This window comes from Chelonia mydas, chromosome 1, assembly GCF_015237465.2.
Source record: "Chelonia mydas isolate rCheMyd1 chromosome 1, rCheMyd1.pri.v2, whole genome shotgun sequence".
NCBI lineage: Eukaryota > Metazoa > Chordata > Testudines > Cheloniidae > Chelonia > Chelonia mydas.
This window is the reverse complement of record NC_057849.1, coordinates 288,642,332-288,670,266: the sequence shown is the minus strand read 5'-3', so window position 1 is coordinate 288,670,266 and position 27,935 is coordinate 288,642,332. Positions and strand designations below refer to the sequence as shown.

Here is a 27,935-nt window from a genome sequence, read left to right as displayed (position 1 = left end):
AACTATAAAAGGCTGAGGCACTTACCTATTTACCACCTTGCTTATCAACTGCTTAATTCCCTCAAAATGTACAATTCAGAGATGATCTCACATAGCCCCATGGTCATATGCTATTAACTCACTGTTTGCGTATTAGATCCTGTGTAAATCTAAGTAATTATATACAGAAGGGCATTTATCAACAATAATTAAATTGTACATCTGCTAAGCCCAGAAACAACCTGGTCTGAAACTCTGCAGGAGTTATGCAACCTATTTCTGATACAATAGCTCTAAACCAAATTTTAGATGACACCATGGTGATGGGCACCCTTTGCCTCATTACTTCTGGGAATGCATATCACTAATTGGCCCAACTGTCTTTCCATAGGATGGAAGAAGTACAGCATCTGACAAAACAGTTTGAATAGAAAACTAATAGCTATCGAACATTGGCTTTAGAGGTGTGGAAATATAAAGGTACAAGAATTATACAATACAGAAAATAAGTTTGAGGGGAAAACAGAAAGCAAAAGGAAAAAAAAATACATCAAGGTACAGTGTCTAGAAGGGAAAAAAAAGGAAAGATGAACAAACACAAAGTAGACAGAGTAAGTTCAAATATGATTCAATAGAAAGTTTGATTCCAGAATGTCAAATTAAATAAATCATTAAAAAAGTAGAACAGACTCAGACAGGATAGTTGATGCGGGCAGGGGTGCTCATACTGAATTTCACCTAAAGCAACACAATGCCTGAGGCTAGCCCAGCATACTATGAAATACATACAGTAAAATGCAAACTCCTTCACCAGATTACAGCTCCAGTGTGCATAAGGAGGCACTGCAAATATACACAATGTACCAGCACTGTAAAATCTGCCAGTAATTTCCACTAAACTACTCCATTCACTGATTACTCTGGAAAATTCAGACCGACTGTCCACTTGCCACAAAGGCTTTTCACGTGTTTGACTTGGTGCGATACTCCCCAGAGGTACTTAGGATTGCGAGGCACCTCAGCACCACCTCTCCTTAGTGCAAAGAAGTCTCGTCTATGCCAGTTATGGCTCAACTCCCTGACACCACCAGTTGACAGCGGCACAAGCACTACCCTTCCAGCCTCCATAGGCCTCGCCTTCTCTGCAGAGGTAGTAATAGGCACACACCAGCCGCCCAAGTCCTCAGAATGTTCCCAGCAGCATCCAGCTGTTTACCCACTGAACACTCTCAACATTACCAGACCTGCTATTCCCAAAGGAACAGTACACAACGGCTTGTAAGGTCAGCTCAGGACCACCACTTTGCTTAACGGCACAGCACTTAGATATATTTATAATGAAAACAAGGATAAGTTCATTATCAAAGATTCAAGTGATAGTGAGTAAGAACATTGGAAGCCAATGGTTACATGTAAATCAAAATCACAACACACTTTCTAGAGTCTAAACTTAACTAACAGGTTAACCTCCTGTCTAAATAAGCTTCTCTCACCCACAGTTCTCTTCAGTGTTTTCAAGCAAGCCTGGTTGAGTCCCCTGCCACATTTCAGCAAGAGCACACACACTCAGACTTCCAGCTCCCCAGCTGTTGCCTCTTTGGGTGGAGCCCCATGTCTCTTCCTTTTGACCAAGGTATTTCCAGGCTGCACAGTTCCCTACCTTGACTGTGTTATTCCCAGCACTGTCAGGTTGCCCAACAACACTTTCTTGCTTTCTCTTCAGAAAGGTATAATTGACACAGTTATCAGGTATCACACAGCACTTCCTATGCCAACCTACTTCATTCTTAAGGTACAAAGCATTGCAGAGAAAATATATTAAAAACCATAAAAAAGTGACACACACATGCTAGTAAGTTTACTAGAATTCACCCCACCCTTAACATGCATTCAAGCAGGAGAAGTCCTTCAAATCCCCACCCAAGGGGATTCCTTATGGTTACAAATTCTTTAGCACCTTAGCTCAGAACAAGCACCCAGTCTTATGGGGCCTCAGCAGGGCCAGTCCTTCCAAGCCTTCTCTAAGCATTGGGGGTCCTCTATAGACCTGGGGTGCTGTCCGTTTGATGGATCAGGAGGCCCATTAGCCAGTTTAAAACCAGGCTATTTATTAAAAATTCCTTTCTTTATCTGTTGGTACTTGGAGAATCCAATTTGAACTAGTTTATGTGCACCTCTCTGGGGGAGGGGAGTGGCTTCAAACAGGAATTAGATTATCTTCCCTCCTCCCTGTTAGAGAAGACACATCTAATAACAGATACACAATTGTATTTTAATACAATGGACTCCCAAAGATATTAACCTTAATTCAGTAAGATTTAACTTAATTCAGTAAAGTTTATCTTAATTCCATAAGATTTGTCCAGAATATTACAGGATATTGTCAGTGTTACAACACTTTTATTCAAGAAGCAAAACCACTGTACTTTTACTTCCTCAGAGAAGGATGCTAGGCTGTCTTCTTTGCCCCCAATATATTAAAGCAAGCCTTTGATCTGCACCTCCAGATACATTTCCACTCTCTTCTCTTTCGCTCTCTCTGATTTCCTCTTTCTGTTAGTTTCTTTCTGAAATCATCATAGTCCTTCATTTGCATGCAGTTCAAACTGGTGATAGGAGACTCTGTGAACTATACAATACTTAACTTACATGTAAATAGCCAGCTACATAAACATCTCTTATCTGACAGGAAACCTGTTTTTCACCTTTATAAGGTCCCTAAATGCAGACCTTATAACATTCAGTGTATATACATAACTCCTTACACAACATCTCTATATACATTCCACAACGGTATTGATGACCAGGGTGACCTCAGCTTTTATTTTAGACCTCACGTGATGTTCTTTGGTCAACTAGAATGCATGTACCAAACTCAGGAGCTTCATGTATTTCCTATGCACCCTACTCTTTGCGCCTGGCCAGATGGCACTAAGAGGTGCTTGGGTGGGTCAGTAGTTGGCTGTATTTTTCAGTCTCACCAGCATTATTGCTATACCATATGGAAGAAATATTAACATACAGCGTGAAATACTGGGGGCCAAAAGGAACAACAAAATATGAGGGCTTTTTCTTGAGATAAGAACATAAGAATGGCCATACAGGGTCAAACCAAAGGTCCATCCAGCCCAGTATCCTGTCTACCGACAGTGGCTAATGCCAGGTGCCCCAGAGGGAGTGAACCTAACAGGTAATGATCTAGTGATCTCTCTCCTGCCATCCATCTCCACCCTCTGACAAACACAGGATAGGGACACCATTCCTTACCCATGCTGGCTAATCGCCATTAATGGACTTAACCTCCATGAATTTATCCAGTTCTCTTTTAAACCCTGTTATAGTCCTAGCCTTCACAACCTCCTCAGACTAGGAGTTCCACAAGTTGACTGTGTGCTGAGTGAAGAAGAACTTCCTTTTATTTGTTTTAAACCTGCTACCCATTAATTTCATTTGGTGGCCCGTAGTTCTTATATTATGGGAACAAGTAAATAACTTTTCCTTATTCACTTTCTCCACACCACTCATGATTTTATATCTCTCTATCATATCCCTCCTTAGTCTCCTCTTTTCCAAGCTGAAAATCCTAGCCTCTTTAATCTCTCCTCATATGGGACCCGTTCCAAACCCCTAATCATTTTAGTTGCCCTTTTCTGAACCTTTTCTAATGCCAGTATATCTTTTTTGAGATGAGGGGACCACATCTGTACGCAGTATTCAAAATGTGGGAGTACAATGGATTTATATAAGGGCAATAAGATATTCTCCGTCTTATTCTCTATCCCTTTTTTAATGATTCCTAACATCCCATTTGCTTTTTTGACTCCCGCTGCACACTGTGTGGACGTCTTCAGAGAACTATCCACGATGACTCCAAGATCTTTCTCCTGATTAGTTGTAACTAAATTAGCCCCCATCATATTGTATGTATAATTAGGGTTATTTTTTCCAACGTGCATTACTTTACATTTATCCACATTAAATTCCATTTGCCATTTTGTTGCCCAATCACTTAGTTTTGTGAGATCTTTTTGGAGTTCTTCAGAATCTGCTTTGGCCTTAACTATCTTGAGCAGTTTAGCGTCATCTGCAAACTTTGCCACCTCACTGTTTATCCCTTTCTCCAGATCATTTATGAATAGGTTGAATAGGATTGGTCCTAGGACTGACCCTTGGGGAACACCACTAGTTACCCCTGTCCATTCTGAAAATTTACCATTTATCCCTACCCTTTTTTCCCTGCCTTTTAACCAGTTCTTAATCCATGAAAGGATCTTCCCTCTTCACCCATAACAACTTAATTTACGTAAGAGCCTTTGATGAGAGAACTTGTCAAAGGCTTTCTGGAAATCTAAGTACACTATGTCCACTGGATCCCCCTTGTCCACATGTTTGTTGACCCCCCTAAAAACTCTAAGAGATTAGTAAGACATGATCTCCCTTTACAGAAACCATGCTGACTTTTTGCGCAACAATTTATGTTCTTCTATGTGTCTGACAATTTTATTCTTTACTATCGTTTCAACTAATTTGCCTGGTACTGACGTTAGACTTACCGGTCTGTAATTGCCAGGATCACCTCTAGAGCCCTTCTTAAATATTGCTGTTACATTAGCTATCTTCCAGTCATCAGGTACAGTAGCTGATTTAAAGGACAGGTTACAAACCATAGTTAATAGTTCCACAGTTTCACATTTGAGTTCTTTCAGAACTCTTGGGTGAATGCCATCTGGTCCCGGTAACTTGTTACTGTTAAGTTTCTCAATTAATTCCAAAACCTCTCTATGTCACTTCAATCTGTGACAATTCCTCAGATTTGTCACCTACAAAAGACGGCTCAGGTTTGGGAATCTCCCTGACATCCTCAGCCGCGAAGACTGAAGCAAAGAATTCATTTAGTTTCTCCGCAATGACTTTATCGTCTTTAAGTGCTCCTTTTGTATCTTGATCGTCCAGGAGCCCAACTGGTTGTTTAGCAGGCTTCCTGCTTCTGATATACTTAAAAAACATGTTGCTATTACCTTTTGAGTTTTTGGCTAGCTGTTCTTCAAACTCCTTTTTCGCTTTTCTTATGACCATTTTTACATTTAATTTGACAGTGTTTATGCTCCTTTCTATTTACCTCACTAGGATTTGACTTCCACTTTTTAAAAGATGCCTTTTATCTCTCACTGCTTCTTTTACATGGTTGTTAAGCCACGGTGGCTCTTTTTTAGTTTTTTTTACTGTGTTTTTTAAGTTGGGGTATACATTTAAGTTGAGCCGCTATTATGGTGTCTCTGAAAAGTGTCCATGCAGCTTGCAGGGATTTCACTCTAGTCACTGTACCTTTTAATTTCTGTTTAACTATCTTTCTCATTTTTGCATAGTTCCCCTTTCTGAAATTAAATGCCGCAGTGTTGGGTTGTTGAGGTGTTCTTCCCACCACAGGAATGTTAAGTGTTGTTATATTATGGTCACTATTTCCAAGCGGTCCCGTTATAGTTACCTCTTGGACCAGATCCTGTGCTCCACTCAGGACTAGATCAAGAGTTGCCTCTCCCCTTGTGGGTTCCTGTACCATCTGCTCCAAGAAGCAGTCATTTAAAGTATCAAGAAATTTTGTCTCTGCATTTTGTCCTGAGGTAACACATAGCCAGTCAATATGGGGATAATTGAAATCCCCCACTATTATTGAGTTCTTTATTTTGATAGCCTCTCTAATCTCCCTTATCATTTCATCGTCACTATCACTGTCCTGGTCAGGTGGTTGATAATAGATCCCTACTGCTATATTCTTATTAGAGCATGGAATTACTATCCATAGAGATTCTATGGAACATGTGGATTCATTTAAGATTTTTATTTAATTTGATTCTACGTTTTCTTTCACATATAGTGCAACTCCCTCCCTCCAATCCCGACCCGCGCCCCCCCTCCCCCTCGCATGACTTGTTCTGTCCTTTCGATATATTTTGTACCCCGTAATGATTGTGTCCCATTGATTGTCCTCACTCCACCAGGTTTCTGTGGTGCTGTCAAGGTTCCTTCCGCACTCTGAACTCTAGGGTACAGATGTGGGGACCTGCATGAAAAAACCCCTAAGTTTATTTTTACCAGCTTAGGTTAAAACTTTCCCAAGATACAAACTATTTTACCTTTTGTCCCTGGACTTTATTGCTGCCACCACCAAGCATCTAAAAAATATAACAGGGAAAGAGCCCACTTGGAAATGTCTTTCCCCCCAAAATCCCCCCAAGCTCTACACCCCCTTTCCTGGGGAAGGCTTGATAAAAATCCTCACCAATTTGCATAGATGAACACAGACCCAAACCCTTGGATCTTAAGAACAATGAAAAAGCAATCAGGTTCTTAAAAGAAGAATTTTAATTAAAGAAAAAGTAAAAGAATCACCTCTGTAAAATCAGGATGGTAAATACCTTACAGGGTAATCAGATTCAAAACATAGAGAATCCCTCTAGGCAAAACCTTAAGTTACAAAAAGACACATTCCATTCAGCACAACTTATTTTATCAGCCATTTAAACAAAACAGAATCTAATGCATATCTAACTAGATTGCTTATTAACCCTTTACAGGAGTTCTGACCTGCATTCCTGCTCTGGTCCCGCCAAAAACACCACACAGACAGAGAGAAACCTTTGTTTCCCCCCTCCTCCAGCTTTGAAAGTATCTTGCCTCCTCATTGGTCATTTTGGTCAGGTGCCAGTCAGGTTGTCTTAGCTTCTTAACCCTTTACAGGTGAAAGGGTTTTTCCTCTGGCCAGGAGGGATTTAAAGGTGTTTACCCTTCCCTTTATATTTATGATATGCCCCCCAAATCACAGATAGGGTGAAACGCTGGAATTTCTTCCTGGAGCTCTAGGAGAAAACAGAGTTAATAAGACACATGCACCTCTAAATATACTACCAAGTACATAAAGACTAACGATATTTTTGACATCTCAAGGACGATTTTAACCAGTTGATTCTGGGAAACTTTCACGGGAGAGTGCATCAGCCACTTTGCTAGAAGCTCCTGAGATGTGTTGTATGTTGAAATCAAAATCTTGGAGAGCTAAACTCCACCGAATAAGTTTTTTGTTATTTTCCGTGGCAGTATGAAACCACTGTAGCACAGAACGGTCGGTTTGCAGGTGGAAAGGCCATCCCCAAGCGTATGGGTGTAGCTTTTTCGGAGCATAGACAATAGCATAACATTCTTTTTCACTGACTGACTAGTTGCTTTCTCTCAGACAGCTTCTTGCTGAGAAACACTACAGGGTGGAATTCTTGATCCAGTCCTTCCTGCATTAAAACTGCTCCCACACCACGCTCGGATGCATCTGTGGTTACTAGGAATGGTTTGTCAAAGTCTGGGGTGCACAGGGTCAGACATGAGTGTCGCTTTAAGCTGGTTAAAGGCCTTCTGACACTCTTCGGTCCACTGAACGGCATTTGGCTCTTTCTTTTTGGTTAGGTCTGTCAGTGGGGCGGCGATTTGGCTGTATTGCGGTACAAATCGCCTGTAATATCCGGCCAAGCCTAAGAAGGATTGGACCTGTTTCTTTGACTTTGGGGCAGGCCACTTTTGGCTAGCATCCACTTTGGCCTCTAGGGGGTTGATAGTTCCTTGACTCACCTGGTGTCCAAGGTAAGTTACTCTGTTTAGGCCTATTTGACACTTTTTAGCCTTAACAGTTAGTCCTGCCTCCCTTATGCGCTCGAAGACTTTTTGTAGATGTTCCAGGTGTTCTGCCCAGCAATCCGAAAATATGGCCACATCATCAAGGTAGTTGACTGCATATTCTCCCAGTCCCGCTAGGAGACCATCTACAAGTCTTTGGAAGGTGATGGGTGCATTCCGCAGCCCGAAAGGGAGTACATTAAATTCATACAGCCCGACATGTGTGGTGAAGTCTGACCTTTCCTTGGCGGATTCATCTAGCGGTACCTGCCAGTACCCCTTGGTTAAGTCCAAGGTAGAGATGAACTGGGCCCGTCCCAGTTTCTCTAATAGTTCATCTGTGCGTGGCATTGGATAGTTGTCTGGGTGAGTTACAGCATTTAGCTTATGGTAGTCCACGCAAAAATGTATCTCCTCATCTGATTTGGGAACTAGAACCACTGGAGATGCCCAAGCACTGCCAGAGGGGTGGATTACACCCATCTGTAACATATCCTGGATCTCCCATTCTATAGCAGTTTTAGCTTGAGGAGACACCCGGTAAGATTGGACTTTAATTGGGTGAGCGTTACCTGTGTCAATGGAGCGGTATGCCCGTTCAGTCAGTTCTGGGGTGGCTGAGAACGTCGGCGCGTAGCTAGTGCACAGCTGCTTGATCTGCTGTCACTGCATATGCCCAAGGGTCAGGGAGAGGTTCACCTCTTCCACGCCACCAGCACTTTTCCCTTCGTAGTAGACACCTTTAGGCCACTCAGCATCATCTCCTCCCTGGGCTGTAAACTGAATCGATTAGAAGAGCTGAGAGGCGGTGGGTTGCTCCGGGCCGCCGTCCAAGCTCTCTGGAAGCGTTCATCTGCTTCCTTTTCAGTCTGGAACTGTTCCCTTGATGCTGGAAACATCAGTTCCTCATTGGATTGTGGACCTAGGCTTGGTCCCTCTGGAAGCCATGTAGGGGATGGGGCTGTTTCCATTGACTGTGAACCGCTCTCCACTGGTGTACTATGTTGGGTTTCAGGCTCCGGCTGAGTCTCTTGTGTAGGGTTATCGGTTGCTGCTGGTTCAGGTTCAGTGGGGCCCTCTGGTGTTGGAGTTGCAAGTACAGGATTCAGTGCTGGCAATGGGTCTGTTGCTGGTTGTTCCACTGGTTCCAGTTCTGGGACTGGCTCTGTCTGGGTCTCTGGGACTGGATCCACTACTGCTGTTGCAGACATTGGCATGGGGTCCGGGTCCATCACCTCTGACCGGGTCCTGGTAGAAGTTTCCGGAACAGAGCTAGGCGGGATGGCATGCTCAGCCTAGCTGCGGGTGATCATTCCCACCCTCTTGGCTACCTTCACATGATTGGCCAAGTCTTCCCCCAACAGCATGGGGATGGGATAATCATCAGACTGTGAAAGTCCACGTTCCTGACCAGTCCTTGTACTGGACAGGCAACTTGGCTGTAGGCAAATTGAAAGAGTTGGACTTGAAGGGTTGAATTGTCACTTGGATCTCTGGGTCAATTAAATTGGGGTCCACTAAGGAAGCATGGATAGCCAACACTTGTGCTCCGGTGTCCCTCCACATGGTGACCTTCTTCCCACCCACACTCTTGGGGCAGATGGCGTTCATATGCCCCGGCTCATTAAATTAAAACATCGTCCAGCTGACAGATCACTGGGGTGAGGTGCGTTGCTGGAGAACGATGTGGCAGGACGATAAGGTGTCTGGAGTATTCTTTGGTGTGTAGTCGGGGCCTTGGACTGCCCCCAGTATTAGGGTGTGGTCTGAGGGTGTCCCTTCTGGTATCCACTCCAGCTGTGACCAGGGTTTTTCCTCTCTCCTCCCATTTTGTTCCAGCTTGCCCCGCTTCTCTGGCGGTCTGGGACTGCTCGTATCGATCAGCATAAGAAGCAAGACTTTCTGCTTCCATTTCCTTATCCCATAAACACTATTTTATTTCCTCCTTGGACATATTCAGGAATTGCTCCTGAGCTATCAAATCACAAATTCCATTAAAGCTAGTGACACCCCTTCCTTGGACCCATTTATCTAACAAATCCTTCATCTGGTTTAGATAAGCCACATTACTTAGTCCAGGCGCTCTCTTAAGGGTTTGAAATTTTACCTGTACATTTCAGATGTAATTTGAAATTGCTTTAAAAACAAATCCTTGAACTTATTATAGTCAGAAGCCTCATCAATAGGCATCTTATTGAATATGTCCAGAGCTCTTCTAGTCAATTTTGTGACCAGTGTGATCATCTTGTGAGCTTCAGGAATTTTATGGAGAGTGCACAGTCTCTCAAAGGTGAGAAAATATTCAGCAATATCACTGTATTCATCATACTGTGGACATAGTCGCTCCCATTTGTGGATTGTTGGGGAAGGATGGTTAGGGTTATCCAGTAGATTTCGCTCAGCCATTGCCTTCTCCATCTCCAGTGCATGCTTCCTCTCTTTATCCTTCTCCTCCATTTCTTTTTTTCCTTGCCTCCATAGCTCTCCTGTGGGCAGCCTCTTGGGCTTTTTCCTTTTCCTCCATTTCTTTTTCCTTTGCCTCCATAGCTCTCCTGTGGGCAGCCTCTTTGGCTGTTTCTGCTTTGGGCTCTGTCATGTTTGCCTCTCTGTTTTTAACTAACTTTACACCCGAGAGTTAGAAATAAAACAAACAAAAAACTTGGCTTGTAAAATTTTGCTGTGCTGTAACCGGATACCTATGTTCTCTGATAGTGATTATCAGCCTACAGAAAAATCCTTTAAAAAAACCCTAACACCTTTGTCTCCAGGCAAATAGACAGAAAACCCCTCTAGTTGCTCTTAGGTAAAAAAAACTTCTTCAGGTCTGTGAAAACTTGTGAATTTACCTGCAGGAGGTTAACTACCCTGCCTTTAGGTAGAGAAAACTCCAGCTCACAAAAGACAATTCCCTTTTGTCTCTGCTCTGGCCCCCAAGCAGAGACAAAAAAAATTCTAATTGCTTTCAGCTTAAAACCTGGTTTCCAACAGCCCAAAGAAAAAAAAATATTTCCTTTTAAAAAATCTGTGCTTCTGGTTCAAAAAATCTCAAATTGATCTCAAAATGATTTCAAGTTAATCCCACCACTCTGCCACCATGTCAAGGTTCCTTCCCCATTCTGAACTCTAGGGTACAGATGTGGGGACCTGCATGAAAAACCCCCTAAGCTTATTTTTACCAGCTTAGGTTAAAACTTCCCCAAGGTACAAACTATTTTACTTTTTGCCCTTGGACTTTATTGCTGCCACCACCAAGAGTCTAACAAATATAACAGGGAAAGAGCCCACCTGGAAACATCTTTCCCCCCAAATCCCCCCAAGCCCTATACCCCCTTTCCTGGGGAAGGCTTGATAAAAATCCTCACCAATTTGCATAGGTGAACACAGACCCAAACCCTTGGATCTTAAGAACAATGAAAAAGCAATCAGGTTCTTAAAAGAAGAATTTTAATTGAAGAAAAAGTAAAAGAATCACCTCTGTAAAATCAGGATGGTAAATACCTTACAGGGTAATCAGATTCAAAACATAGAGAATCCATCTAGGCAAAACCTTAAGTTACAAAAGGACACAAAAACAGGAATATACATTCCATTCAGCACAACTTATTTTATCAGTCATTTTAACAAAACAGAATCTAATGCATATCTAACTAGATTACTTATTAACCCTTTACAGAAGTTCTGACCAGCATTCCTGCTCTTGTTAAATAACAAAAAACTTATTCGGTGGAGTTTAACTCTCCAAGATTTTGATTTCGACACACAACACATCTCAGGGGCTTCTAACGAAGTGGCTGATGCACTCTCCCGTGAAAGTTTCCCAGAATCAACTGGTTAAAATCGTCCTTGAGACGTCAAAAATATTGTTAGTCTTTATATACTTGGAAGTATTTAGAGGATTTTTATCAAGCCTTCCCCAGGAAAGGAGGTGTAGCATTTGGAAGGATTTTAGGAGGAAAGACGCTTCCAAGAGGGCTCTTTTCCTGTTATATATTTGTTAGATGCTTGGTGGTGGCAGCAATAAAGTCCAAGGGCAAAAGGTAAAATAGTTTGTACCTTGGGGAAGTTTTAACCTAAGCTGTAAAAATAAGCTTAGGGGGTATTACATGCAGGTCCCCACATCTGTACCCTAGAGTTCAGAGTGGGGAAGGAACCTTGACAGCATCTGTGATACAAAACCCCATCTCCATTGTTTTTTAAAGGGTGGCTACAAGGGCACAAGGGAAGTGAATGATCTTTGATCAACTGTGATGTGATAAAAGCTGAAAAGCGTAATTTCATACTTCAGATATAGTTTGCTTCCAAGATATTGCCATGGGTTATGTAGCACATGATAAGCCATAGATTTTACTTCACTTTATGAGTAAGAAGATAGGTACAGATTTATAATCTGTGAAGATTGTGTTGTATACAAATAGAGCATGTAAAATATTAGTCCTTAAAGTTTAATTTATTTTAAATAAGTATAGGTCAACAATCAGAGGTGTGGGGAGGTGCTGGGAAAGCAATTGTCTTCGGGATGCCACACACTCACCAAGCTCTTCTGCAGCTCTCAGTCTAGCCCTAAACAAAGACAGAAGAGGAGAGGTCCACAGAGAAATGGAGAAATACAAAGGAAAAAAAGACATAGAAAACAAATAAGACTATAATGTCTGGCCTCATTTTTCTGCCAGACAGAGTAAAGTGAGTCATATTGGCCCAATTTTTGAATTTGCATTTTATCTATGTATTAAAATATATTACAGAAAACTTATTCAGCCACCAAAATATGGAAAAGTGAAGAATTCTGTGGTTCTAATTGTTCTATGAAGCTTTGAAATAACATTTTAGTAGAGGACTGAGAGATCTTTTCACGAGCTACATTGACACTAGACGACCTCTTAGTCCCTTCAGCAAAGTACTTGCAGATCCCATCTCAACACTGCTTGAACAAAAATAAATACTAGTGTGAAAACCCATTCTGGAAGGTGACCTTGTAAAAATGGCAAATGTGGTCGGTTTTTCAAATCTGAGCTAGTGAAATAAACAATAAGTAAGAACACTATGGCCAAGGCCCTTGGGATTTTTCAGTCACAGCATTTCAAAGGCAAGGGGAGGCTTTTGCAGTAATTATGCACCAATACTGAGGACTGGACAGTCACACCACCTCCTTGAAAGTGTTGGATATGACAGCCACCTTCCATTCAGGCTAAATAAGGGAACAACTAAATGTCCCTTTGTTAACAATGCTAAACAATGGAAAACCACTGCTCAAGGACTAGACAGCATACAAAGCTGGGCAGTGGCTGGGGCATGCTGCCCAAGGGGTTATAACTGGCTAGGCAGTAGTGCTACTGAAAAGGATCTGTGGGTTATAATGGATGACAAATTGAATATGAGTCAACAATGTGATGCTGTTGCAAAAAAAATAATAATAAAGATTAAGATCACTCTGTGATATATTAACAGGAGTGTCATTTGCAAGATAAGGGAGGTATTTGTCTTGCTCTTCTCAGCACTGGTTAGGCCTCAGCTGGAGTACTGTGTCCAGCTTTAAGAAATAAGTGTATTAATTGGAGAGTCCAGAACAGAGCAAGAAAAATGATACAAGGTTTAGAAAATCTGACCAATGAGGAAAGGTTAAAAAACTGGGCATGTTTAGTCTTAAGAAAAGATGACCACGCCATTGTAACAACCGGTGTACAAAATATGCCTTGTGCAAGCGAGATATGAAGGAATTTGGAATTGATCCGGAACAATGGGAAACCTTGCCAAGTGATCGTAACAAGTAGCGCCATCATCTCCATCAAGGTATCAAAGTCCATGACAGGGGCTGGCTCCTATAGCTTGTGGAGAAAAGAACCCATAAGAAGCCATCAGCTCTCAACAAGATACATATATTTGCAATAACTGCCAAAGATCATGCAAGTCTTGGATTGGCCCATTCAGTCACATGAGACATTGCAAACTATCTCTCACAGATGAAAGGATGCCAACAAATGAATATGATTTTAAAACAAATAAGTCATGGTCAACAACATCTTGGTGAAATGTATGTAGCAATGTTCTATGTAAAGTTATGAATTCTCTCTGCATCATGCTGGTAGCACATGTTCAAAGAGTTGTATCTCTGATTAGGCAGGACTGATTAAGCAGATCTAGCTTAAACAAAGAATGTGTGTGTGCCTCAATTTACACATAAGTAGTAAACAAGGCATGTGAAACAGCAAGAGGGAGACAAGGTAAATGTGCCTTTCAGCATACACAGAAGAGCAGAAAGGGCCCCCAGACTACATCACCTTCTTTACAGATTGAATAAGCTTTGCTTTGAGGGGTAATCTTCAGGAGAATCCATTTCAAAGGATGACTGGACTGTAAAAGTGAGGGACAAGAACACCCCAAGGTATTAATTTCTCTCTCTCTCTTTCACCTAAGATGACAAAGGAAACAGCCATTTGACTTTGGGAGGGATCCTCACTTGAAGTTTGGTCAGCCCTGTGGTTGGGAATATGTGGTAAGGATTTTATCTGGAACTGAGTCTAGTTTGTTAAGTTTTAGCACTGGAAAGCATTTTATCTTTAGTTTTCTAGTAACCATTTCTGACTTTAATGCCTTGTACTTGTACTCGTTTAAAATCTCTCTCTTTGTACTTAAATAAACTTGTTTTATTCTTTAATCAAAAATAATCCAGAGTTGCATTCAAACTGAATTGTTTGGGTAACTCCATTTGTTGGATATTATTCCCTTGCAGGGGCAATGGACCTAAAATATCTGAACTGTCCAGGAAAAGGCTGGACAGTGCAGAATACACATTCGGGGGAAAGGGGTAAATATGGACTGGAAGTGTGTTGGGATCATTCTACAAGTGGCAACCAAGATTGGTAGAAGCCAAAGTGTGACTGGAATGTACAAGCAGGCTGCAGCTATACATAGAGACTGAGGATGTGACCTGCACGCTGCTTGGCTGTTTGTGAGGGACCCAGGTTGGAAGCTACAGCAGCAAAGCATTGTGAGGCACCCCAGGTTACAGGGCAGGTGGTGACACAGCCTGTCACTGGTCTGGATTGCATCCCAGTATGTCATAATAGGACAAGAAATAACAGCCTGATCTGCAGCAAGGGAGGTTTATTTTAGATATTAGGAATCACTTTCTAACACTTTCTCATTCCACAAGACAAAATCTGTTAGTGGCTATAAAAACAAAACAAAGCAATACTTTTGAGGCTGGGTGAAAAGTACTTTTCCCTCCCTAAACTGAGCACACGGACTGACCTCCAATAATTCACTGTGGACAACTTCAGCTCAGCAGCACTGCACTGGTTCAAAGAAGCTGAAAAATATTTTGTCTTGGTTCCATCCACCAAAATTTAATCTCAACCTTGTTTTGCAGACATTTCTGGTGACAGGTTGAAAAGTATGTGAACTTTCTTGTTGGAATGAACAAGTTAATCAAAAACCATTGGGGCATTTCATTGCATGAAAACAGATCCTGTCAAACTAACTTGATATCCCTTTTTGGGGGGAAATTACAAGTTTGGTGGATAAAAGTAGTAGTGTTGATATAATATACTTAGCCTTCTGTGAGGCATTTGGTTGGTTGGTACTGCATGACATTTTGATTAAAAAACTAGAAAGATGTAAAATTTACATGGCACACATTAAATAGATTAAAAGCTTCCTAACTGACAGGTCTCAAAATATAATTGAAAAGGAGGAATCATCATTGAGCAGGCTTGTTTGCAGTAGGGTCCTGCAGGGATCAGTTCTTGGCCCTATACAAGTGGTGGGCAACCTGCGGCCCGTGAACCGCATGCAGTCTATCAGGTTAATCTGATTGCGGGCCATGAGACATGGTGCCACAAGTACTCCTTTTCTTTTTGCTGACATTAACCATCCACAGGCATGGCCCCCCATGCTCCCAGTGGCTGCAGTTCGCCATTCCCGACCAATGGAAGCTGTGGAAAGTGGTGCGGGCCACAGGGATGTGCTGGCTGCCACTTCCCGCAGCTCCCATTGGCCAGGAACAGCAAACTGTGGCCAGTGGGAGCTGCAGAGGGCTGTGCCTGCGGTTGGTCAACATCAGCAAAATGTCTCGCAGCCCACAATCAGATTATCCTGATGGGCTGCATGCGACCTGCAAGCTGCAGGTTGCCCACCACTGCCCTATACTATTTAAAAATTTTATCAATGACCTGGAAGAAAACATTAAATCATCATTGATCAAGTCTTCAGATGAAACAAAAATTGGGGGGGGGAGGGAGTTAGTAAACAATAAAGAGAACAAGTCACTATCTAGAGTGATCTGGATCGCTTGGTAAAGTGGGCACAAGGAAACAATTTGGGTTTAAATATAGCTAAATGTATACATCTAGGAACAAAGAATGTAGCCTATATTTACACTGTATCCTGGGGAGCAGTGACCCTGAAAAAGATTTGAGGATCATGCTGGATAATCAGCTAAACATGAGCTCCCAGTATGATACAGTAGCCAAACTGACTCATGGAATCCTGGGATACATAAATAGAGAAATCTCATATAGGAGTAGAGAGTTATTTTGCCTCTCTAGCTGGCACTGGTGTCACTCCTGCTGGAATAGTCTTCCCAATTCTGGTGTCCACAGTTCAAGAACGATGTGGATAAACTGGTGAGGGTTCAGAGATGAGCCATGAGACTGGTTAAAGGTTTAGAATATATACCATATGGTGGTAGACTCAAGGAGAATATCTATTTAGCTTAACAAAGAGAAGGTTAAAGGATCACTTGGATTACAGTCTATACATGTCTCCATGGGCAACAAAGATTTAACAGTCTAGCAGAGAAAGGATCAAATGGCCAGAAGTTGAAGCTAGACAAATTCAGACTGGAAATAAGGCTTTTTTTTTTTTTTTTAACAGTGAGAGTAATTAGCCGTTGGAACAACTTACCAAAAGTTGAGGTGGATTCTTCCTAGCTAACCATTTTAAAATCAAGATTGGATGTTTTTCTAAAACCTATGCTCTAGGAATTATTTTGTGAAAGTTCTATAGCCTGGGTTATACAGCAGGTGAGACTAGATGATCACAATGGTACTTATGGCCTAGGAATCTATGAATCTATTGAATCTATGAATCTATAAGACAGTTTTGAAATTAGTCCTTCTAAAACTGATTAATTCTAGTTGAGTTTAATCAAATGTTGTATCATTAAATGCATTAGGGCATATTGAATCAACCATGTAACTTCCAGCCTAGATCCCAGAGAAGAATAGGGTTGCCAACCCTCCCAGTATTGCCAGGACTCTCCCAGAATTGGGCTCTATCTCCCAGAGGCTACTGAAGCCACACTGGGAGATTTTAGGCTGCTAAAAGTCCAGCAGTGCAGCGGGGCTAAGGCAGGCTCCCTACCTGCCCTGACCTCCATTGGCTGGGAACCCCAGCTCCCCCAAGGGCTGCAAGGACGTCCCGGCCACTTCCGGGAGCGGCATAGGGACAGGGCAGACAGGGAGCCTGCCTTAGCCCCACTGCGTACCGCCCGGGAGCCTCCCGAGGTAAGCGCTGCCTGGCCATAGCCTGCACCTCTCCCCCCTCCTGCACCCCAACCCCCTGCCCCAGCCCTAAGCCCACTCCTGTAGCCAGCATCCACACCCCCTCCTGCACCCCCCAATCCCCCCAGCACCCTGAAACACAGCCCCAGCCCTGAGCCCACTCCTGGATCCAGCACCTCAAATCCTCTCCCACACCCCAACCCCCTGCCCCAGCCATGGGCCCACTCCCACACCCAAACTCCCTCCCAGAGCCCACACCCCACACTCCTTCCTGCACCCCAATGCCCTGCCCCAACCCTGAGCCCCCTCCTGCACCCAAAATCCCTCCCAGAGCCCTCACCCCACACTCTTCCTGCACCCAACACCCTTCCCCAGCCCTGAGCCCCCTTCTGCTGTTCTTACAGTTAGGAAGTTTTTCTTGAGATTTAATCTAAATCTGCCATGCTGTAGGTTGACCCCATTGCCTCTTGTCCTGCCCTCTGTGGCAAAAGAGAACAATTATTCTCCATCTTTTTTATGGCAGCCTTTCATGTATTTGAAGACTGTTATCATGTCCCCCTTTATCTCCTCTTTTACAAACTAAATATACTCAGTTGCTTCAGTCTTTGCTCATATGGCTTGCATTCCATCCCTTTCATCATCTCTGTCACTTGCCTCTGCATCCTTTCCAATTTCTCTACATCCTTTCTATACAGTGGTGATCAAAACTGGACACAGTACTGCAGTTGAGGTCTAACCAGCGCCAAGGAGAGTGGTCATTAATAAAGATGTTAAATAACACCACACCCAGGACAGATCCCTCTGGAACCCCACTTGAGACCTCCTTCCAATCTGATATCACCCCATTAATAGTTACTCTTTGTTTGTAGTTGTTTAACCAATTATGTATCCACTTAATGGTAGTTCTACCAAGCCCACATTTGTCCAGCTTACTTATGAGAATGTCATAAGCCCCTGGAAGGAATTGTGACCCTAATTCCTTGTGATACTAGAACAATTTTTTTTTAAAACCATTAGTACATGTTTCTCACCATTAGTAGCCTCTGCTCCTTTCTCGGTACCGCACGTATTTTCTGAGAACCAAGGATAGTCTAACAGTCACATTCCTGAAATGCTGAAAAGTTTCAGAATTGTGGCCTTCCATAGCAAAATTATGTTATGTGAAGGGATTTCTCAGCTTCCTCCAAAGGAAAAAAATATATATAATGCTACCCTTGTCTCAGAATTGGTAGGACCTTTGACTCCTAACAGTCATTTTACCAAGATGGACAGAGCAGCAACCCAGAGACAGCAGAGGCAGATGGAGAAGGAACCTGGAGGACCTGCAGTGTTTATTGGCATGTACAGGAGGAACCAAGAGCAGTTTGAATTTCTCAGGACACAGAGGGATCAGGGTCTTCAGCAGAAGAGATGCTGATGAAGTGGGGTTCATAGAGCAGGAGGAACACTTTGGGGAATGGGAACATTCCCTGATGAAGAGGCAGATAGAACTGGTGGCCAGATGAGTTTGGGGTCCACCTGCTGCAGTAGCCATTACAAATTTATGACAAATTTCTGGGTGCAATTGTATGATGGGGTTGCTTATGATGGATGGAGCAGACTTCAACAACTTGGGAACATAAGACAAACTGGAAATGAGCCCCAAAGTCACATGCTTCAGGGTTTCAGCCAGCCACCAGCAGGGGTTAGAATGTTTTTTTCACCCCAATGTATTCTGGGAGGTATTTTTTTCTTTTTTAAAATCTCCTTCTTCTGAAACATCAAGGATGTTCCAGGCTGGAGATGGGACATTGAACTGGGTGGGCCAGAGCTCTGAGTTGGCATCAAACTTTCTCTTTCAAATGCGAAGCTGGCTGGTTTTTGTTCTCATGATCAGGGTCTATTTGGTCGCCATATATGGGTTGGGAAGGAATTTTCCCCCAGGTCAGATCGGTAGTTTTGGGGCGTGGGGGAGCGGGTGTTCACCTTCCTCTGCAGCATGTGTGTGCAGGTCACATTCCAGATAAATGGAGTATATTCCAATCAATGATTTTCCTACCATTTCAGGGGCCTCAGGCATTGGTGCACCACAGATCCTATTCTCTTCCTGTGGCACATAATAGTCTAGTCTCCTGCGGTTCCAATTTCAGTTGTTGTGTTTAGTGTGTGGGGGAGCTGGGTGATACACAGGAGGTCAGACTAGATGATCTGATGGTCCCTTCTGGCCTTAAACTCAATGACTCTAGGACACTTGTTCATGAACCGTCACCCCCTCCTCTTCTGGCTGCCACCAAGGGTACTGCTGAGCCAGAGGAATCAACCCCTGATCAGGAGGAGCCTGCTGAACTCCTGGGACCACAACATCCACTGGCAACCAAAACCCCTCATAAGGGAGCCCCTCTGACCATCCAGGAGGGAAACAACAAGCCTGTGGGAGTCCCAGAAGCCCACCAAGTGCCAGCCTCCTAAATCCCATGCAGGATTCATCCCCATTTGTCCCCAAGAACAGATTTTCCCCATTGTTCCCTGATTGTCAAGGGGAGGGCACAGAGTTGGGTTCATAGACATTAACATTTGGCTGTTGTTCGCAGATTTAGTCCATTTATGTGGGTAAATCACAGTGTTAGTTGCCTTGAAAACCTGTACAATCACAACCTTAACATTGGACTTTCCAACCCTGAAGTGGTTTGCAATGGACCTATAACCGTCTGATGTTGCCAGCCAGGCAATACCCAGCTAGTCCTGGTACAGCAGAACCACATCATAACTCATTTGCTCCATGTCTTCCACTCAGTTTAGGGGGTGGCAGGAGAGAGGTAGGGAGATGTGATCAGGAGGTGCCACTGCCAAATATGTGAAGGCGGGGGTAGTGGCAACACGACACAGCAAGATAGTTCCAAGAGTGTCTTCCTGTGATGCACAGAACCCTGGGATACTGACCTTGAAATGACAGTGCTAACATGGCGTAACAACAGCGGCAGCATGGAACTGAGTAAATGCATGTACCCAGAGTTATACTTGTGTCCAGTACAGCAGATGCGGACACTCGGTGCGGGCATGTACATGGTCCAATAATTGCATTCGCACACCAGTGTAGACAAACCTTAGAGTGACCATCTCATATCTTGGCTCTGAGAAGGCAGAACAGCATCCTGTTATCTACCTGTCCCTTGCAGAATGAGTACTGAATCCCCAACAAGTAAGAACAAGTAAAAGAGTCAGACTGTTGCTAGCTATTTGACGGAGGCAATCTCTGTTGATTAAAGAGAGGGAAGCTATATCATAGGGAAAGAAGATTAATGAGAAAAATGATTTACACCAGCACTGACTACAAATGATCAGGAACAATGGAAAGGGCTCGTTCCAGTCCTTTTCCCTCCTGTGCCTGAATGGCTGCCAGGTCTGACAGCTGAGGTTCCCATAACTCCCTGGTGGTCTGCCTTCAGAGGTTGTAGCTGCTTGTTGCTATGTGAACCAAAAGAAATGCCATGAGCATCCCATTTTGTGCTCTCTTGTGGCCTCGCTGCCTCTTTGGGTATCCCATTCAGTGCCCCTGCTTTAATACAGGTAATGTCCAGATCACAACAACACGATGTTGGCACCTGATAAGTTCTGCTTGGAATAAAAACCTGGAAAGCCTCTGCTTGGAATAACAGCATGGCAAAACTATTAGCAGCCAACACACTTAGAGAGCAGCTTTAGCTGAAAAAAGAAACCTGTATTTTGACCAGCCTTTTCAAAACAATATGTGAGCAGCTCCTTCTAATGCTCTTCAGAAGCTCATTTTGAATGAAAACTGGCACACATAATCCTCTAAGGGACTTCAAGCAGCTACTCCTTAAAGTCATAAAAACACAGAGATGTCTCAAAGCAAACCAGGCTGATATTTGCCCATGGTAATGAGCTAACTGCTAGCATGAAAATTAAAATTTAATTTATTTTAAACCTCTTCTGGTTCATCTTGATTATCCAAATAAGCACGAAAAAGAAAAAAGAAAAGAAAAGAAAAAAGACAAAACTTTGGAAATATACATTGTATTTACATATTGACACTAGCTGTTTCTTCTGCAGTCCACAGAGAGGTCTCATTTCTGTGCAATGCTAGCCCATTTAAAAGTAAAATTAAATACAGCTAGAATGCTAAAGTAAAATAAAATTCATTATAAACCATTCTCTCTGAGGCCAGTACTGAGGGACTCCAACAAAGCTCCAATTTATACACTATACAGACAGTTTAAAGACTAAGGGATCATCTACATCTTGCATCTGTCCACACTGAAGGGGTGTCACTTCCAGTACGCACTAGTGAGCTACATTCTAACTGACCTGTGTGTACCCTGCTGGCACTCAAAGTTCCCTAGTGTGCATTAATGTAGTCCAGTTTCACAAATTAACATGCACTAGGGAACTTGTATTGTGTGCCAGCAGGACCTGCACAGGCCATTTAGTGTGCCATACACTAGTGCAGACTAATACACCATGTACACAAGCCCTTAAACTGCTTTGGCTTGCTTCTCTAGAATAATTTGTTAATAAATAGCGACAAGATGGGAAATTGCTATAAGCACATGCATCTTTATAGAGAAGAGAAGAGAAGAGAAGAGAAGAGAAGAGAAGAGAAGAGAAGAGGGCATGGCTATGGAACAAAATGAAAGATTTCCAGTAACTCAGTTCATCACAATAAATGGAGCAGTTTTTAATCCTAAAGAATGAATTAGAAGTTGCATGTTGGAGGTTAACCTCAATTCAGAAAATACACTGGAAAAAATACAGTATACAAATATATAATATATATTGGGGAAAAAAACCCTGAACCAATTGTTTCAAAAAGGTTAGTTCAGGCAGTGTAGACTCTCTGTAAAGTATGATATTCAAATTAAAAATGTCTGGGCCATAACCCCTTCACCCCCCTCTCACGCTGCCTAGCAGAACTGTCTGAGCTGTGGGCTCCAGGTTTCTATAATTTTGGTGCTGCCCAGAACGGGTCCAAGCAGAGCCGTCCTGTCCATAGGATGGACCAGGGCAACTGCCCCGGGCCCCGTGCTTTTGGGTCCCCCGCGCTTCAGGGGGAAATGGGATCCAGGGCAGCCTGGGAGATGAGCAGGGTGCCTGGCGTTGGCAGCAGTGAGCAACCCAGCCCCAGCCCACCCCTGCTCTGCCCCCTCCCTGCTCCCATTCCACCCCTTCCCCCAAACCCCCACCCCCGCACCACCTCTTTCCGGCTTCTGCCCCCTTCCCGGAGCGACGCAGAGAGCCGGCAAGGCAGAGTGGGCCAGCGCCAGACCCCCTGGTAGCCCTCCAGGCTGCCTTGGACCCCGCATTCCCCGAAGCGCAGGGCACCCCAAAGCACGGGGCAGTTGCCCCGGTCTGTCCTATGGACGGGACGGCTCTTCCTGGCCCCTGAAGAGTGGGGCCCCCCAAAGCGTGGTAAGCCCAAACACTGGTGGAGCTGAGCACACGTTCCTAAATATTGGTGGAGCATAGACCCCACAGGCCCATATAACTCACCGCCTATAGTCTGAGCTACGATCATACTATACCTTCTCCAAGACTAGCTAAGCTATCACTCCTGCATGCATCCCATAAGAGCTTCCAGGAGGAATTCTGGCTGACTAATCTAAAATTTTCTCCTGAGGACTCCAGTGGGAGTGTGGCCCCTTCTTCTTATACTTCTGCCTTCTGCTTGCCTCCACTGTGCAGAGCAGAGTCTTGCCCAAATAATTCTCAAGGATACCCCCCTGTGATGGGGTGTATAAACCCCACACTGAGCAACAAGGGGTTAAGGAACTACTCTGGGCTCAACCAGGCCCATCCCACCCCAACTGTAGCAAAAGCACCAACTGGAGGAGGAGCTAAAAGGCAGGAGAACAGCTCATTTGGGGGCAGATCTGCTAATGGCAGCTCCAGGGAGACATGCTGAGGGAAGGTAGAATCTCTCCCAAAATAACTGCCCAAAGGCACCTCCCTGAGGGAAGGGAGGGACTGCTGCAGAGACAATCTGAGAGGGAAGCATTGCCCTCTCATATGAATCCTGGACTGGATTGCTCTCCTTTATTTTTTTCTTTGGACTACTCCACCAGGGGAAAATCTTGGACTGAGCTGGCCCAGGAGTCTGGGCCATACCCCAGGAAGAGGCAGATGATGACCTTGTGGCTAAGGAAATTCTATAGCTCAGTGGTTCTCAACCAGGGGTCCAGTGCCCCCTGGGGGGCTATGATCAGGTTTCCGGGGGTCCGCCAAGCAGGGCCTGTGTTAGACTCACTGGAGCTCAGGGCAGAAAGCCGAAGCCCCACCTTCTGGGGCTGAAGCCCAGGGCCCTGAGCCCCGGCACTCGGAGCTGAAGATAAAGCCTGAGCAACTTAGCTTTGCGGGGGGCCCCTGTGGCATGCAGCCCCAGGCAGCTGCCCTGCTTGCTATCCTCTAATGCCGGCCCTGGCTTTTATTTAGTTGTTGTGGCACAGCTGGGTCATGGAGTTTTTATAGCATGTGGGGGTGTGGGGGCCTTATAAAGAAAAAGGTTGTGAATCTTCGCAGCAGCTGACATGGAGGTTTTGGAATGTGACTGGAATGCTGTAATACACATTACACAATCTGGGGCACAATGGATCCCCATCACGAAAAAATTTGTTCTCTTAAATTCTGTTACGGCACCAATGCAGCCTTCATTCTACCCTATAATGACAAGATGAAGAAAAAAATGAAATAAAGAGTCCGTTTAATCTAATCTGGGGCCACAAACATGGTGTCGCCTCAGTGTGAAGTAAAGGTTGTTTGGGTACATTAATTGTATTTCCATGCCTTACTATGTTTGGATTTTGTTTAAGTTTAACCTTAACTCTGAATTTCCTAATGTTTAGGGATAATTATAATATTCCTATATTTTTTACCCTTACATTACTGATATCTTAACTGCAGTTTAATGTAGCAATTTTCTTCTGGGAATCAGATATACTGACATATACGTGCAAAAAAATATCACACTATAAGTACCTAAAATGTACACATAGTACTATCTCTCTTGCAGCTGCACCTACATTCATTCACATTTCCAAAGCAAATCTGCTGGCTTCTGATTCAGCATGACATGAATTGCACCTGTGTTTCACCGTCATGTGGCATGGATTCAGTGAACTAGACAAGGCATCCTCTCATCTCAGCAATTTCCAGGAGTTATCTTCAGTCATACATTTCTTTGAGGGAAGAGAGGGTTTTTCATAAATTTTTCTGGCCCCGGGAACCTGGTAACAGCATCCCCATCAACTGAAAGCCCTCTCTCCATATAAATCATTCCTGAGAAACTGGATGAAATTTTGTGCCATCAAATCGATATAACTTCTAACTTAGGTTGAAAAAAAACAACCTTGGTGTAAAGCTTTAGAAACCATCTGCTCTGATAGTCATTAACGGTACATCTGGTCAAAACAATTTCCACATGTTCATTGTTGGAAAGGAAGTTTGCAAAATTATAACCTATGACTCGATGGAATATTAGTAAAGTGTTTCAGTTATTCATTGCCATTTAAAGAAGTCCATGTGGGTTTGTCAGCAGAGCTTTTGAAATGTAACAAATTAATATCCTTACTCTATCTTAATTTGTGGACAGATGGTGTGATGAGGGATGAGTGATGCACAGCGCTGTCCCTGAACTTGTCAAGACTTATTTACAGCACAGGAGCCGACCTCTGATGGCTGATTATCTGCTTCATTTAGTAGGAGGGAAATTAACCTCTGGTTTCCATGCTGATGACTCAGCAGGTAGTGTACTACTAATGCAAAAAATAGTACCAGAAAGGCATTGGTCTTCAACCCTAACAAGGCCCATTAAAGAACCAAATTGCTTTATTAGACCCAGGAGATAGAAGCCATCACTTTAGTCCACTGTCTGGAAATAATCAAGCTTGAAAAAAGTGAAGGAAATGAGTTTTCTTTCCATGCATGACCAAAAAATGTATTATTTCAGGTGATTTTTAAACATAATTCTGCAAATTAAATTGGTTGGGGGTAGATCTGTGTACTTGAATTGAAAAAAAAAATCAGGACAGACACAAAGCTATACACAGTAGCAGGTCCTGCGGTTTCTGCTCCCTATACTGTGCATTATGCCCTGCTCTGAAATACAGTCTATCTCCAGCAGCAGTAATCATAGTTAAACAGCTTGATGTTAAACGCACCTGATGTATAATTCTTTATGCCGGGGAATAATACAAGAGCAGTAATCATCTGCATGCAAGTGCAGATTAAACCCTTTCAAAAACTTAACCTCTTCTGAAAGCTTGTTCTAATGATAACATTAATGAGCTCACCATGAAAAACTGGGTATGGGGGAGACTACAGATGTGCAGTACTAACCCCATTTAATTGAACTATCGAAGAAATATGTAAATACTAGGGCAGGGGTGGGCAAACTTTTTGGCCCGAGGGCCACATCGGGGTTGCAAAACTATACGGAGGGCTGAGTAGGGAAGGCTGTGCCACCCCAAACAGCCTGGCCACCACCCCCTATCTGCCCCCTTCCACTTCCTGCCCCCCAACTGCCCCCCTCAGAATCCCTGACTTATCCAACCGCCCCCCCCGTTCTTTGTCCCCTAACTGCCCCTTCGAGACCCCACCCCCTATCCAGCCCCCTGCTCCCTGTCCCCTGACTTCCCCGACCCCTATCCACACCCCCGACCCCTGACAGATCCCCTGGGACTCCCACACCTATGCAACCCCCCTGTTCCCTGACTGCCCCAAACCCTATCCACACCCCTGCCCCCTAACAGGCCCCTGGGACTCCCACACTTATCCAACCGCTCCCTGTTCCCTGTCCCCTGACTGCCCTCCAGGACCCCCCACTCCCCTCCCCCTTACCATGCCAGAGCCAGCCACGCCCCCGTGCTGCCCAGCACAAGCGGCAGGCCAGAGCGCTGGCCGTGCTCTGAGGCTGCGGGGGAAGGACAGTAGGGAGGGGCTGGGGGCTAGCCTCCCCAGCCGGGAGCTCAGGGCCATAGTTTGCCCACCTCTGTACTAGGGGCTACCTATCAACAGGGGGATCAGATGGATCCTTAGCATCCACTTCACATCATTCTTCTTCAAGAAAAGTCACCTGTGTTAGTTTCTGATGCCTAATATTAATTGTGTTACATCAGATTCTCACACAATTACTTGATCTGATGTATTTTACTTTACTAAACGTTGTCGTGAATTGCCCATCAATGGCGATTTTTAAATCAAGGTTGGATGTTTTTATGTTTTCCAGAAAGATATGCTCTAGGAGTTATTTTGGGGAAGTTCTGTGTGTTATTTTGGGGAAGTGTTATACAGGGGGTCAGACTAAATTAGCACAATGCTCCCTTCTGGTCTTGAAATCTATGGTGATGAATTACACATAATCTGTTATTACAAAGCAAGCTTGATGCATCTGATGTATTAAAAAGAAAACCACTTTTTTTTCCTCTGCTGAGAAAATACAAATCCCTGCAAGAAAAAAATATATTGATTACCCTTGGGTAGTTTTTGAGAGCAGGTATCATGCTTAATACCTGTTCATCTTTAAAAGAGCAAGCACTGGAAAAGAAGAGAGCTATAAACACCAGATGGGAGTTTAAACATAAATTCTAAAGATTTTCTTGAAAGATTAAAAAATAATTTGTATTATGGAAATAGCTTGTGTTTGTTCAAGGGCTTTAAGCCATCACACTGGTAGCTTTTTAACCCCTATTTATGTTTGGAATCAGAAGTGTTTTCATTATTGCAGATTGTGTTTCAAAGGAAATGATCAAACTCTCTTCTGTGTTTCTGTGTGTCTGAATGTGAGATTATTTGTTTAGTTCCTCGACACATTCCAGTTTTTTTCAATTCTCCCACACAAATGTCCCAGAGCAACACTCAAGGCAGCCAAACCACAATGGTACTCTATGCTCCTATAAAGCAAAGGTTATGGCAAAGAAGGCCATTTGATGTGTAACACATGCAGCTCCAGAAGAAGAAAAAAAAAACATAATGCAGATTATTTTCCCTTATTTTTTTCTTAAGAGTTTCTCGAAAGATTCAAAAATATCTGAAGTCTTTCACTAATTGCTTTGACTGAAGCTCCAAGCCCAACAGGCAGTGTTTGGAATCACAGTCTCAGAAGTACGGCAGTTTCAGGACAATTTACTCCCCCGTGAGTTCAACCACAAACAAGCTTTAGGCATCAGCAGAGATACATGAAAATGCACCTTGTTTTCAGGAAATTTGTACAAGGAAAAAGAAACACTGTAGCCATTATCTTTGAAAATTCATGGCGATCGGGGGATGTCCCAGACGACTGGAAAAAGGCTAATGTAGTGCCCATCTTTAAAAAAGGAAAGGAGGAGGATCCGGGGAACTACAGGCCAGCCTCACCTCAGTCCCTGGAGCAGATCTTCAAGGAATCAATTCTGAAGCACTTAGAGGAGAGGAAAGTGATCAGGAACAGTCAGCATGGATTCACCAAGGGCAAGTCATGCCTGACTAATCTAATTGCCTTCTATGACGAGATAACTGGCTCTGTGGATGACGGGATAGCAGTGATCGTGTTATTCCTTGACTTTAGAAAAGCTTTTGACATGGTCTCCCACAATATTCTTCCCAGCAAGTTAAAGAAGTATGGGCTGGATGAATGGATGATAAGGTGGACAGAAAGCAGGCTAGATTGTCGGGCTCAACGGGTAGTGACCAATGGTTCCATATCTAGTTGGCAGCCAGTATCAAGTGGAGTGCCCCAAGGGTCGGTCCTCGGGCCCGTTTTCTTCAATATCTTCATTAATGATCTGGAGGTTGGCGTGGATTGCACCCTCAGCAAGTTTGCAGATG

At 43.6% G+C, this 27,935-nt stretch overlaps 1 long non-coding RNA gene across 1 annotated transcript in view; it reads right to left on the bottom strand.

The window, feature by feature from the left end:
* Positions 1-12,107: 12,107 nt before the first annotated feature.
* Positions 12,108-27,935, bottom strand: part of LOC122466196 — a 166,233-nt gene continuing 150,405 nt past the window's right edge. Inside the window, exon 3 of the long non-coding RNA XR_006291539.1 lies at positions 12,108-12,201. This is a non-coding gene — a long non-coding RNA (uncharacterized LOC122466196). The remainder of the gene's footprint in view (positions 12,202-27,935) is intronic.